Below are 15,132 nucleotides of genomic sequence, written 5' to 3'. Positions count from 1 at the left end.
AGTCATTGGGGGTGGTTGTAAAAGCCAAAGAATGCGGCCCTGTCGGGTTCAGAACATTAAATGATAATAACCGCAGCTTTCCCCGGATATTTTAGATCTTTTTTCCGAATTTCAGTTTTATACCATTTTTACCCTTCTTTACGAGGGGGAAACTTTGGGTCTGCCGAGGACTGAACTACCCTCGGCGGTACCCAAAGCCTATTTTGTTGAACTTGGGCCATAATCCTCCTCGGCTTGGCCCATAAATCATTTACGCCCTACAGTCAGTATTTATATACTGTGAGGAAAGCAGTAAGGAAAACAGAGAGGCTGCCGTTAGAAGGTGGGGAAGGGGAAGGAACACGTGAGAAACCAGAGAGGCATGAGGATTCTGCTATTAGAAGGTGGGAAGGGGAACCAACACGTGAGAATATCAAGAGGTAGTAACCGTGGGTTTCTAAGGGTTTTCAGTTTGGAAGGCTTGGGTTTGATCATTTAAGTTATAATTAAATTTAGAAGAAGTGGGCTGGTGAAATTAAATTTAAAAGAAATGGGCTTTTATGGTGGAGATGGGTTGGAAATAATTTTAGTTTTATTAGTATTTTAAAAAATTGAAAAAATCTATTTTAAAATTGTAGGATAAATTTAAGAAATAGGATGGGAATGACATGGATGCTGACGTAGCTCAATGTGAATGTAGCAACATTAAATGTCACGCTTCAACTTTTAGTAATATATAAACTTTTTCCAACACAAGCACACGTGGATGGCCTTTGGTAGTATAGGAGGGCATTCTTGCCATTTAATCTAAAAGAGGTTGTCAGGGAGGGAATGGGCAGACTAACAATGTTCAGCTTTTCTATGTAGTAAGTTAGGCAACGTTTGAAAGAATAAAGGAAAATAGCATCTCGAGTTTTAGAAAATCGAGATCCACTTTAAAACTTGAGCATACAAGACTCGCTTCCCATTATTTTCTACTAGGTGAGGTGGACAAAATTGCCACCTGGATCTTGAGTCTTTAAGACTCGAGATCCATAAAATAAAAATAGCCTCTCAGACACGAGATGAACAAAATAAAGTTCGTTATATAATTCAAGGATCTCAAGTCTTAAAGACTCGAGATCCACAAAATAAAAATAGAGGACTTCACATGCACAAAATAAATTTGGTTAAAAATACAAGTAACTCGAGTCTTATAGACTCGAGTTCCACTGGGGTAAATTATAAAAACATAACACTCCTAACACTCAGCCCATATAACACAAGTGCTAACACTCTACAGCCTTCTCACCCAAAAACAGAGCATCCTCACTAAGTCTCTCAGCCTCACTAACTCTTACCCTCACTAACTCTCACTCACCCATAACTCCTACACCACATTGCCTCTCACTCTCACTCATCACACTACCTCTCTCACTGCTCTTTCCTCTCAACAAATTGATATCTCAGGTAAGGGTTTGCATAATTTGATTGTCATTGTAGTTGGGTATTAGTTGTCTATGGGTGTGGGTTAAAGAGTTTGACTAATTATTTTGTACATAGTTGACATAACTTAGTTAATTTACCAATATTGTGAGTTATAGAAGTTTGTTTTGTTAGTGTTAATTTATTGAGTATTTATTTGCCCATTTTGTTTTGAAAATTTTATTCATCATTTCTAGGCTTTTATTTTTATCATGATCTTATAAGTTTTTTTTGACTTTATTCATCATTATTTTGGGTATGAAATGGGTAGTGATTGAATGTAATGAATGTGTATCATAATCATACTCCTGAAAGTAATTCGTAAAATGCAGTGACCTACAATATATGACTGTATAAGGGATTGATCATTATTAAAATAAAAAAAAAGTATAAGAATTGGTCATTTTGGAAACAATTTGGTATTTGGTAATGACATTTAAGCCTTAAGGATATGGAATACTTTGGTTTTGTTAATTTAATATGTTTTGTTAATGCTACATCATCTTTGTAAAGTCTCCTCTCGTTCTATGTATTCTTTAAATATATATATTTTCCTTACCTTTTATTTTTCGGGGTTGCTCCACTAGATATGTTTCAAATTTGCTTCTGAAGCCAAACTTAGAACCATGGGTACCACAAGTTACATAATGGCTATAAAACTAGTAATTATCTATGAAAATTCTGGCTTGAATATGTTCAGCCTTAAGATCGCATTACTTTTTTTCCCCCACTTTATGACTATGTGATTTAACTAACTAACATAGTAACTTGACTTGAACAGGTTCACAATGCCTGAAATTGATATAATCCTATACCACGGCGGTCCGCTTAAGAATGCCAATGCGAACAAGGGATTGCCATTTGAAGGGCTAGGTATAAAGACCTATTATACCCAAATTGATCATAGGTTGAAGACCCTTGATGAATTTAAGAAGATTGTCATGGAAGAGTTGTGTGAGAATCCTGCTGTGCACAACATACAAATTACTTATCGTATGCCAAATGAAATCCTGAAGCACCGGATTAATTACAAGTATATGGCGATAGAAACAGACAAACATGTAAAGATCATGTTTGACAAGTTGGAGAGAGTAGCTGAAGTAACTAACATTGAGTTGTACATACAGCTGGAGTTGCGTGTAGTCTTGGAAGAGGATATCCAACAAACAACCACAAGCTTACAGGTTACGGTTCCAGATGCTGAATATGAGTATTCTACACATGTAGAGGATGATGATGTTCATGCCGATGGTGATGTTCATGCTGATGGTGATGACGATGATGATGATGACGACGACTATGTTGATGAGACTACTGCCATTAACAATGATGATGACGATGATGATGACGACTATGTTGATGAGAATATTGCCATTAACGGTGAAGATTTTGTGGATAGAGATGAGTATGAAGACACGATTGGCAGAGACCTTGGGGACTTTGAGAGGGACATTAATGACAATGAGACATTGGATGGTAGTGAACCTTATGCAGACAATGTTATTAGTGTCCAAAACATTACGAATATAATCCCTGCCTACGCACCTCCTGCATTGTCATTCTTTGCAAATACTTGGGAAAATATGGTTGATCCTTCACATATTGATATGCCATTTGTGTCTACTTGGAGAGAGGGGATGAATTTGTGCAAAAGGTTGACTTTTGCCAATAAAGAGGAGGTGAAGCGCGTATTAACAATTTGTGCCCTCAAGGAAAACAAACATTTTACCATCATTAGGTCGACGACGAAAAAACTTTGTGTGAAATGCGTGCATGAGTCATGCAAGTGGTATGTCTGCGCAGTTATGAAGCCCGATCTCCACCAACTATGGATGGTCACCGTGCATGTGGGTCCTCACACGTGTATATCGATTGGGGTGCGAAATGATGGTAGAATGATGAGTTGTAATTTTATTACATCAAACATCCATCAGAAGTTATGTGAAGATCACACTACCCCAGTTAAGCATCTCAAATCTATGATAGAGACGAAATATAATAGGCAGAAGCCTTCTTACTACAAGGTATGGGATGCGAAACAAAAGGCGATTGCGAAGATGTTTGGGAATTGGGAAGAGTCTTACCAAAGGTTGCAAAAATTGCTAATAGTATATATTGATCAGGACCCGACTACCCAAGTGTTCTATCGTATCACATCCACCGATGAAGATGACGCCGTATTGTTGCATTATGTGTTTTGGTCTTTCAGTCCATGCATATCAGGATTCAAATACTGCAAGCCGGTTATCAGTATTGATGGGACCCATTTGTATGGTAAATATCAGGGAAAGTTATTGGTCACAATGGCAACCGACTCTAACAACAAGGTATTCCCTCTCGCGTTTGCTGTTGTGGATTGTGAGTCAGGGTCCATTTGGAAGTGGTTTTTACAGTGCCTCAGAGATACGATTGGCCACGTGATACCTAAGGAAGGCATTTGCATAATTTCTGACCGACATCTCGGTATCAAAAACGCCATTGCAAACTGGTCTAGAAGGGATGATGGAAGTACATCGGTATTTCATAGATATTGCCTTCGACATGTTGTTAGCAACTTCAACACCCATTTTCAGAACTCAACTCTAAAGTCAGCGGCGTTGAAAGCAGGATATGCTAGTCAAGTAGTGAAATTTGATGCCATAATGGAGTCTATTAAGCAGGTGGAAATTGAGGCCATTAGGAATAAGAAGAAGGTGACGGGGAAGGATGGCAAGGAAAAGAATCAAGATTATCTTCCATACACATACCTAATGGGCGAGTCTGTGGATATATGGAGCCAATCACATGATGGTGGGAGATGTTTTGGGGCAATGACAACCAATATATTAGAGTGCTTTAATGGTGTACTGAAAGGTGCACGGGGCCTTCCTATTGTCGCGTTGGTTGAGTTCACTTGGAACAAACTTATTCAATATTTCCACGACCGGCGCAAAGAATACCATTTTGAGTTCTCAGAGGGTAAGAAATGGAGTGAATATGTCTTCTCCATGTGGGATGGAAATAAGCGTAAATCTGAGAAACACTATCTCAAGCCATTTAGTAATGAAGAGTTGATATTTCAAGTAGTTACCTAACTGAACATGTGTAGCGCAGGAGGGGGAAACCACAGTTATGAAGTTCGGTTACAGGAAAGAACATGCAGTTGTGGGAAATGGCAAAACATAGGGATCCCGTGTTCACATGCAATTAGAGTATGTGACTATTTACATATTGATTCGACTACATATATTCACCCATGTTATGGTTTGAATAATGCCCTTAACACTTATGAGCATGCATTTGTGGTTCCAAAGTCACAGTCGTTGTGGAGGGATCCCATGGGGCCAAAGTGGTTGCCTAATCCAGCATTGTTGCGGGCCAAAGGTCGACCAGTGAAGTCGAGAATAAGGAATGAGATGGATGGAGTGAGGAATAAGGATCAAGAATCGGGATGGCGGAGGGAGGACGCAAATTTAATAGAGAGTCAACCCAAGCAGACATGTAGACTGTGTCATGCTTCCGGGCATAACCGCAGAAAATGTCCACAATCCCGTGGCGCTTCCACAAGCGGTCATGTTCCACAGTAGGTAGGTAGATGGCAAAAAGTTATGCATCGGTTAAATAATTGTTGTTCATTCCATGTTTACCTAATGTTTACTATCTTGTCTCCTAACGTGATTACTCTATGTTTTTCAGGCATGCTTCCATGGATGACGTTTTTGTCGTGTGAACCGGCAATCTTAGGAAAAGTGACTACGTTGTATTGGCTCTATGTGAACTTTTTGGTTTTTGTTGAATGTATTTGTAATTCTCTATCCAATGTACCTCTATGAAGATTGTGATTTGAGTAGTATGGTTAGAACTGCAAATTAAGTGTGGTTGGGCATGTTTAGAATGTTGATATTAAGAATTCCTTTTGCTGCGATATAAGTGCATTTGCATTGTAAAACCATGTTTATGCAGAGTGCGTAAAAGTTTCTATAGTTTAGTGCCTATTGAGAGCGCCTTTTGATGTAATTTAAGTGCATTTACATTCTCGGCTTCTCTGCCTCTCAATGAGTGTTTATGGATTACATTCTCAGCAATTTCCCAGTTTCTGCTTTACTTATTGAGCAGTTTTGTATGTCCAGGGGAGTCCCAAAAAAAAAAAATTTCCCTAGTGGAACTCGAGTTCCATTGGGGAAATTTTTTCCCCTCAATCCTCTGTTTAGGCCGAGAGTCTACAAAAACAGAGCATTTGGGGAAATTTTTTTCCCCAAATGCTCTGTTTAGACCGAGAGCTACCTAAAGAGAGCATTGAGGGAAAAAATTTTCCTCAGTGGAACTCGAGTTCCTACTGGGGAAATTTTTTTTCCTCAATGAAGGATTTCAAGTGTTAAATACTCGAGATCGTTTAAAATTTTTGTGATTTTTTATTTTTTTTACCTCACATTTTTTTTCCTTTTCTAGAAATGAGCTTTTTTTTTGAAATGTAAGTATTGTGAACATAAGTTTGATGGAGGTATTTCAAGGATTAAATCACATCTGCCTGAAGTTATTGATCATGATATTGTTATTTCTAAAAAACTACTAAGAAGAAGCTTATTTTTCCCTCAAAAAAAAAAAAAAAAAAGTAAAGAAAATAAGAAGGTTATCTAGCCTTAAAAAAATGGGTGCATAGAAAAAGAAGCTTTCTTTTTGATTTAATTATATTTATAAATTGTTAAGAACTAAATGTAATCACTTTTAGTTTGAAGGACTAAAATTGGTAATGGGCTAAAACTTATAAACCAGCAGCATATTTTGCACTGAAATTAATAATGTGAATTGTTGCCGCACACTTGCAAGCTGAGCTACAGTTAATGTCTTAGCAAGAGTTTGTTAAATTCTTTGCTCCATGAATCAAGTCTCCTCTTCTTGGTCTCCAAGAGTTTTTCTTGTTCTTCGAATATCCTATGAACATTATCACAAGGAAGCCTGTCTTTCTCTTCAAGCATCCTACTTAAGGACCTGGTCTTTTCATTGTATTTATACTGTAGCTTATTCAGATTTTCATTTGTAATATCGATTTCATTGGCCAGGTCTGCCACAACATTGATTCTGCTTTGTGCTGCTTCCCTGTCAATGTCAGAAACTGTTCTTAACTGCCCTTTACTGCGAACAAAATCACCAATCGGCCCTTCAGCATCATAGTCATCAGCGCGTGCACGCCACCCATAGTAGTTAGGGCCAAGATTTGTTTTTTGAGCATTCCACTCGTTTTTGCCATGATGCTCAATTTCAAACAATTTCTCAAATTCAGCACAATTCATGAAACCTCTCCAATCATTACTAAAATTTACAATGGCCTATCCTATGAGGTCCTTCTCATCCGGGAATACTACAATTTCCACCGACTGAAATTTCCTGAACCTTGTCAACCAGTGTTGAGAACCAAGTAAACTGTCTTTATTCTCATTGGTACATACAATGTTAACAACAATGCCCATCCAAGGCCATACGTAAAGATCATCAAGGTTTGGAAGCAGAGCAACGGGTTGTGGCAGAATTGGACGTTGCTAAAGGTCCAATTCACTTGCTAGATCAGTCTCCAAATATTTTGCCAAGGCAAGGTGGTTTGCATTTTGTTTTGTAGATCTGTTGGCAGAACCCTTACCCACTCCTGAAGCATGTTGAAGCAAGTCCTTGTACTTGCAATCTTGCTTCTTCTTCCCAACACGGAATGGACATCTAAGGTTGCCATTCAAACCTTTGACTTTAAACTTTCCAGCTGTCAGCTCCTCATATGGTTTATCGATGTAATCATTGATCTCAGATTCACTGATATCTGACTCTTCAGAACTGTAGTCCATCTGAATTTTATAAATAAATCCAAAATCAGTGTTAGAAGAACAAAGAGTTTCGAAGTGAAAATGAAAACGCTAGAAATTATCAAAGAGTTTCGAAGTGAAAATAAAAACGCTAGAAATCACACTAGCACAACTCTCGCATAGCTTATAGTCTACCAAACCATGATGGAAGGTGCCAACCCATGATCACACTTGCTTAGCCAATGATATGCTTCCTTCCTTCAGAAATTTATCTGTTCCTTCATTGTACATCATACAAATTTCAATATTTTAAAAGAAATTTTATTTATTTTTTGTTTCACATAATCCTTTTTTATTATTAGTCTCCAGTCTGTGTAGCCCTTTCCTGGAATATAATATGCAGAAAATGGTATTGACACAAGCTAGAGTTTTATAGGCTGTGTAGATTGAGAGAGAAGGGAGGGAGAGTAAATTAGAGTTGACCAGATATTAATTGGTGAACTGGATTAAGTTCGCACTGACCATCTATTTTGATAGAAAATACGATGTTTTATCTATTATTTTTCTTAGCCAAACCAATGTTTGATTGATTTCAATTAACCCCACTAATGCTTAGAATAATTTGAAAAATACCTCCCCATACATGTGAAAGCCCCATCCATATAATTTATTCTATTTTTTTCTTTGTTTTTTTCCTTTTTAATAACAGTCCCCACACTACATGAAGAAATTGCGTAGTTTCCAGTGTAGATGCAGAAACACATTGGACCACGTACAATTGGTGAGAATATGACAACAATCAAACACATAAAAAGCATAGATATTTACTCAAATGATTCGAAGGCCACATTTCCAAAAATATTTTTATAAATTTGTTATGAATTAATCTGATAAATGGATGAGAATCCAAGGTTGCAATACATACATACATATATATATATATATATATTGTATATATATATAATGTCTTTACCTAATAAACAATAAACTATACACATTCATGGTATTACATAGAAGCATAATATATTTGAATAGTCTTTTTATATTTTCTACATTAAGAAACTTGAATTTGCATGTAAATACAATTAACAAACAATTAGAGTATAATTAGGACACTTGGTAGAAAATTTGGGAGTTTTTAAAATCTAAACACACTTTGCTCCAAATAATAGGGCATTAGAAGGATAGATGGCACAAAATCAAAGTGCTCTTGATTGAGCGATTTATAATTATATATGATATATGATTGGTTGTATGAAACTTGTCAATGTTTGATAAGGCATACCACAAGGGAGAATTGTGATCTCCCTTCCACTTATAATAAAAATTTTGTACATGAAAAATAATGACATCAACATTGAATTGAACACCTAAGATAAGATGAATACACTATCTGGGTGGAGCACTATCTTTACATAACGTAGCCATCACTATAAAATGAATACACCCTCAATCAGCCGCTTTCGACCGCTCGAAAATTCCTAGTTCTGTTGCTCAAAATCAATTAGATGTTTAATGGGTCTGCCTCGGTATCTTTTTCCTTCAATGATGTCCAGTCTTGTGTCTCTGTAAAAAATACAAACACAGTCAACTATAAGCACCAAAATACCATAATAAGTAACGGGTATCAGATGATCCAGGAATATACATTTAGAGTTTGGATTAGAATTCAGGTTATATTGTAATTCATGGACTTAATTTTGGACAATTACAACACAACACAAGCCTGAATGAAGTATGATACAATCCAATTCTAAAGTTGAATAAAAGTAGCAAGACTACATAGTTTAGGAATTATACTTGGCTTTTCTGCTATCACCATGAGCCGCCTCTGCAACAAACATGCTACAAAGAGGAAAATTGAGCACATGCCAAACATAACCGTGACGGGGAACGCATTAACCTTTAAAGACAAACCAAAAGAACTAGTCAGTGACAAACAGTGGGAGGCTATCTACACATGCCCTAGCCAATAAAGTCTCAAATCAAGCAATATATTTAAGTATTTAGAGGAAAGCAAACATACATTGTACAACACAATGCACACAAAAATATTGAGAGGAATGCAGAAGAAGTTCATGATGGTGCTCCTGGCCTCCTCAGGAATGTACTGGGACCTCATTTTCATAATGGACGGCCAGAATATTCCCACACAAGCCTCAACACAGAAGCCAACAACTTGCTGGAGAGAGAAAAAAAATAGCATATAAGACAAGATGACAACTGGCCAAAAAGCATTGGAGTAAATAAATTGCCCCATATTCACCTAGCTTCAACAATGGCATCGACAGTCTTCAGCTCTTGCGGACTTAGCTGTCCATGCTCAGTATCATCATCATCACAATCTTCATCTACACCAACACCATCTCTACACGACTCACCCCCCATATCAAGCAAGGTACCAAGTGCAAACACAGCAGAAGCCCTAACCAAATAATAAATAAATTACAAGCTATAATAAAGAAATAAAGATTCTAAAGTTCTAATAGAATTTACAGTAGCTATTTCCAATATGTTGGGAAAACCATTTACAACCTCCTCAGGACACCTCACCAAATAATAAATAAATTACAATGAAAGAAAAACATTTGGCAAAGAACTTAAGGACTCACTAACAAAAATTCTATCACAATTTATTAGAAATAGCAGCAAGTGTTTGGAAGTACAGCATATGTTAGCTCAGACCAAAAAGCTGCCTTAAAAGACCAACCGAAGTAGAACTAAAATATGATGACAATATATTAACTGCTACGCATACAATAAAACAACAGGAATAGAAAGGAATCAGCAACTTAAAATGCACCTATCCAGCACTCCATTCTGGCACAAGGAGAAATCTTAATTACATCAGGTGGATCAACACTAATATTTTATTTAACTCATTGTTAATATAAGTAAGAGTATAGAATCATTATAACTTGAAAAGCATCATTTACAAATAAATCTAACATGGACACATGTTTATCATCACTATGTTGTCACACACCTAAAAGATCAACATCAAATGATTTGTATATTTTCAGTGATGTAGGACAAGCCAGAACAATTCAACAATAAAATAAAAGAAGTGAAAAATAAAGGCTCTGCCTCCTACCTAAATAAGACATAACCAAAGTATACAAGGAGTATACCTTTAAAATACGAGGGACACCATGAATACACTTGTTGTAGTCCATGAACTGAAGTAGAACCAACGCTGAAGTAGAACGTTGAGCAAGTACGACTGAAGTCAAAAACACCTTATTTATGTCAAATACAACTAAATCCCATAAATGTCCTTGCTTTAGCAAAAAAAAAAAAAAAAAAAACGAATATAAAAACCTACTTTCAAGAGCTCTTTCACAGTTTATCTAACCAATTGATCACAAAATACAAACTGACGCATATTTGCTCAATTTGGATTTTGTGATCAATTGGTTAGAGAAACTGTGAAAGAGCTCCTGAAAGTGGGTTTTTATTTATTTGTTTTTTGTTTTTGCTAAAGCAAGGACGTTCATGGGATTTTTCAGAGTTTCAAACACTCCAATGCCAGATTCACTGCCTTAGTGAAGGTTCCTATCTGCGAACAAGGATTTACATAAAATATTATTATTTTATTCACAGCTGGTCCCAAGGCCTGAAAAAGGAGGAGTTAAGGTAGGTTGACAGCTAATGTAAAATTTAGTCAGCTTTGGATCAATTGCTCATCATTTATTTCATGCTTTGGAAAATATTTTATACCAGCATTATTGGCAGATAAAGTAAGGAGAGTTTTATTTATTTATATATAAGTAAACCAGACTGTAGGTAAAAAAGTAAGGAAAGTTTCCCATATAAAGAAATAAACTGAACTAATGACCACACCCCAACCCACCCCCCCCCAAAAAAAAAAAAATCAGCTCTATAAAGCCTTCTATCCAATTCCATATAGAATAAAGCAATAAAAATAAAATAAAAAAGAGCCGGCAAGACCGTATCAACACCTTTCTTTGAGTTCTTTATCATGATTAGCGAAGGCATCCTGAAGATCTTGAAGGACCCTATCCCTTTCTGCAGATACAGATATGCCTTGCGCAAATATGCCTTGCGCAGTTTCAGGACGCATATACCTGCAGAAAATGAAATAATTAATAACTCTGCTTCCAAGGGTAGGTACTCATAATTCTGCACACAAATTCAAGAGATGATCAAAGTAAATCAAAAGAGTATAACTGAAATTAGGTACCTATACAACAACAACAACAACAACAACAATAACCATGCCGACCAGTCCCAACGAAGAACATGTTAAAACCATAAAAAGCAAGTCCCCAGTCACAATACATGCAAAATACTCTTGTGGAGAAAGATTAGATTACACTTATTGAGATATAACATGAGCAATGGCTGCCCCATTGATACCCATACGGAAAACAAACATAAAATAGTGGATCGAGTTTAATGTTTGTTACATCTCCTGCCACTGCAATTGATAAGATTAAAAAATAATCAAAATGGAGTGATGGCAGAAATGTATTTGTATTTATTATAAGCTGAAAATGAAAAATCATAAGTTGAACTGTTCCCATCTGCTAAGGTATACCAGTGGCGTATAAAGGTGTTTTTGTGTCCTTAAATCCACGAAACACCCCTTGCATGGCCAATGAAAGAAGAACCGCAGGAGCACCAAGTGACCTCAATGTCAAGTATTGTTGTGCAGGAGTTAGCATTGGAGAATCCTATATATAAATGATAGTGCAACACTGTTATAACATCGACACAGTAATAAATTAAGGGACTTCATATTAGAGGAGACACAGAGTAAATCATATATATATTATAAGTAGAAACTATAACAAAATTGCGCACAAGAAGTTCTGGATTCACTTATTACTATATCTTAAAGAACTTACCGAACTAACTCCCATGAAGCCTAATAGAGGTTTTGCTCCAAATATGAGGAATATGGCTCGTATGAGGCCAACTATGCTGCCAATAAGTAATGCTGATGAGGCTGACAGAATATGCCTTCTTTCATTGTTAATCTTAACTATTTCAAAGCTCCCATGATCTAGTTGTGGGTGTCTTTTATGATGATGGCAAAGGAAATACATAATTCAAGGAAGGGGTAAGGTCAGCCAAAATTCTCAAGTTTCCAGCATCTCGATTTGCCACTTTCCTATAAAATTGTGTAGAATGCTAGCATGTAAGCCAAGTATTGTTAATTGTCTAAAAATTTAAGAAGTTGATAGGATAGGGCAGCATGAGAGGCTGAGTTCATGGAAATTTGTCTCCAGCATATAGAAGGATCATATTCAAGTTCTGAAGAAGGCTGCTTCCCTCTTCACAGTGCAGTCTAACATAAATAAAAAAAAATTTTAAAAAAAAAGGGTAATTTAAAAGAAAAGGGTCAGGGGAGCACTATGCTTCGATTCTTTTGACAAGAGAATTTTCTCTTGCCTTACATAGAGATGAATACATTTTGGGAAGGTTATGAAGTAGGTCCACCTAGAAATATCATTGATGAAAGACAGACTGAAGTTGTTCTGCAGAAGAAATATCGCATAAAGACAACACATTAAATGTTTAACTTTGCTACTTCAGAGCACCTCTGGAAAATGATAAAATAATCATTCAAGATGAACTTCTGCTCCTATGGGAACTGATAGAATGACCATTCTATTTCTAGTCCCTCCTAGATAATTGTTACAAGAAGTTCCCATGCTGACAACAGGGCTAGTGTCACAACTTTATTTTTTTTTCACATAGATAGCTGATAATGTTCAGGGTAAAAACACGATAAAGGACACATTCAAGATTATAAGACAAATGAACTTGACATTGACATGAAGGAGGAAAAAAGACGACAAAAATGAACATACCTGGTGAAACAGACCCCATCATAAGATAGGATGTTATATTAGCATCAACCACAAAAGCAACACGAGCATGGGCAGAAATGGGCCCATTGTTTTCTTTCTCCAAAACATCTCCTTGTTGAGAAACATCACCATCAACAAAAATGTTTGCTGAGTCTAGACTAGCACTAGAACCATCTTCATCACTAAGAGTAGCCCTAAGAGAGCTAGCAATGCTTGTATCTTGAAGAACAGATGCTGGATCAATTACTTTTACTGCCCATCCCAGTCGACATGCAAAAGATGCAGCAGCCTGCAGCTGCAAAAGGTCAGCCTGTAGAGTTGTTGCCAATTCAACAACAGTTGCATTCTCACTTGAAACAACAAAAACTGCATACAGCAACCTGAATGATATATTACAAGTGTTAGGATCCCATATATAACCCATTTCTTTTATCTATCAAAAAAAAATAAATAAATAAAAATAATTTACTGGTTGCAGAAAACACTCAATTGACAGAGAATATCTAAATATTAGAACGACTGCCTTACTCCTCGATAGGATCTTCATAGGACTGCTCCCTGTTGGAAACAAACCCTTCAAGCCTGGAAACTGAACAACCATGAACATTAACATTGTGGACTCACAAAAATCCCCACAGAAGGGTTTCAAGTGAAGAGGATGAATCGTTCTTAAACTATTATTATTAAACTTATCTTATATTTCACCACTCCAATCAACACATATTTTACAAAGTATAAGAGGAAGAAACTTTGACCCACTTTCCAAACTGTCTCAGCTTACAGCCTAAGTACAAATCATAGAAAGTACTCATCATAACTTCTTTTTTTTTGGATGATTTACACATGCACCTAATGAGTTTTGAACCCCTGACCATATAAGGCAGATGTCATTGACATTACTTATGATAATGTAAAATAATGTAATCTAGACATTAATTGCCCCTATCATTTATCAAAAACACATATTATAAATTACATAAAATAGAAGAAGAAAGCATGCCATAAAGCAAAGCAAATGGATCCAGTATATGCTAGCTCTAGGTATAAATTTAATTAGTTCATTAAGTAGACATCAAAATATATAGATTCAGCTAGCTAAGCTTCACCAGAAGTCCACACAACCATGCCCTTTATGGAAATATTTTGTTGGTTACCTCAATTACAAAGGATTTCACAGCCAAAAAAAAACACATGATTCCTTAATTTGAATGTGAAAGGGGAAGGTCAAGTTATGTGACCGAATAACAAGCCACCCATGCTTTTATTATAATAAAAGACATAGGGATGAAGACTTTCATGCCAACAGAAAGCTAACCTTCCAGAATTAAAATATAATTTGAAGAAAATTGGCAAAAAAAATTTAGCCATTTCAACTTTCAACTTTTAACTTATCCATGCAAAATTCAGAATAAATCTTATTTCAAGCATAGTTTTTGTGGAACTGCATTTGAATTCTACCCAAATCATAGTGTAACCTTTGACGCTATCTTTGAAGCAAAAGGATATTCAATCAAGAAAGCAAAAAAGGAGTCTCCAAAGCCCCAGGTCAATTTGAAGGATAACTTTTGAATCAATAGTATTTAAAGTCTATTCAAATCAGTCTTTGAAGCCTCCTCTATCTCTTTTCTGAGATCATACAGCCCCCCTTCCCCAACCCCCACAGCTCTCTGTTCCTCTCTATCTCTCTATTTGCTATAAAGAATTCCTAAGAAGAATGTGAGGTGGTGAGAAGGGTTGGAATCAGCACCCATATATATTTGAAAAAAAAAACACATAAGAAAATAAAAGAAACACGCAACAAGAAAACAGTCATTCATGCTTTAAGTGTTGACATTGTCCACAAGCAAAAAGTCTTCACTTAGTGGTTGGCATTCTATAAGCATTCACCATTTCATTTTCTTTTTTGCAATTACAAAAAAGAACAAATCAAATAGAGCATCAACAACAGTAATGTATCCTTTAAATTTTGTTATAACTTTTTTTTTTTTTTTTTTTTTTTGAGAATAAAAAGTGAAGCTGAAATGACTGGCTTCTTGTTTATTTCAAGATTCTGTGGAACTCGAGTTACAATCCACCAAACA

The 15,132-nt window shown here is 36.2% G+C and overlaps 3 long non-coding RNA genes and 1 pseudogene across 4 annotated transcripts; all 4 read right to left on the bottom strand.

Annotated features, from left to right (window-relative positions):
* Positions 1-6,260: 6,260 nt before the first annotated feature.
* Positions 6,261-7,253, bottom strand: LOC115967575 (annotated as a pseudogene).
* A 1,159-nt stretch (positions 7,254-8,412) lies between these two features.
* On the bottom strand, positions 8,413-11,273 carry LOC115976009. 2 transcript variants are annotated; one of them, XR_004088230.1, is made up of 6 exons: positions 11,174-11,273; positions 10,343-10,770; positions 9,478-9,636; positions 9,238-9,393; positions 9,012-9,114; positions 8,413-8,777 (listed from the first exon to the last, which is right to left on the bottom strand). It is a non-coding gene; the product is annotated as an uncharacterized LOC115976009 (long non-coding RNA). The 2 variants fall into 2 exon arrangements; XR_004088231.1 differs by having other exon boundaries at positions 10,343-10,434; positions 11,174-11,255.
* A 59-nt stretch (positions 11,274-11,332) lies between these two features.
* Positions 11,333-12,326, bottom strand: LOC115976010. The gene is made up of 3 exons (XR_004088232.1): positions 12,083-12,326; positions 11,773-11,908; positions 11,333-11,652 (listed from the first exon to the last, which is right to left on the bottom strand). It is a non-coding gene; the product is annotated as an uncharacterized LOC115976010 (long non-coding RNA).
* A 102-nt stretch (positions 12,327-12,428) lies between these two features.
* LOC115976011 lies at positions 12,429-14,325 on the bottom strand. Its single transcript, XR_004088233.1, has 3 exons — positions 13,580-14,325; positions 13,052-13,431; positions 12,429-12,525 (listed from the first exon to the last, which is right to left on the bottom strand). It is a non-coding gene; the product is annotated as an uncharacterized LOC115976011 (long non-coding RNA).
* Between the last annotated feature and the right edge of the window lie 807 nt (positions 14,326-15,132).

Source organism: Quercus lobata, chromosome 2, assembly GCF_001633185.2.
Source record: "Quercus lobata isolate SW786 chromosome 2, ValleyOak3.0 Primary Assembly, whole genome shotgun sequence".
NCBI lineage: Eukaryota > Viridiplantae > Streptophyta > Magnoliopsida > Fagales > Fagaceae > Quercus > Quercus lobata.
Note: the sequence above shows the minus strand (reverse complement) of the source record. Positions and strands in the feature narration are given on the sequence as shown.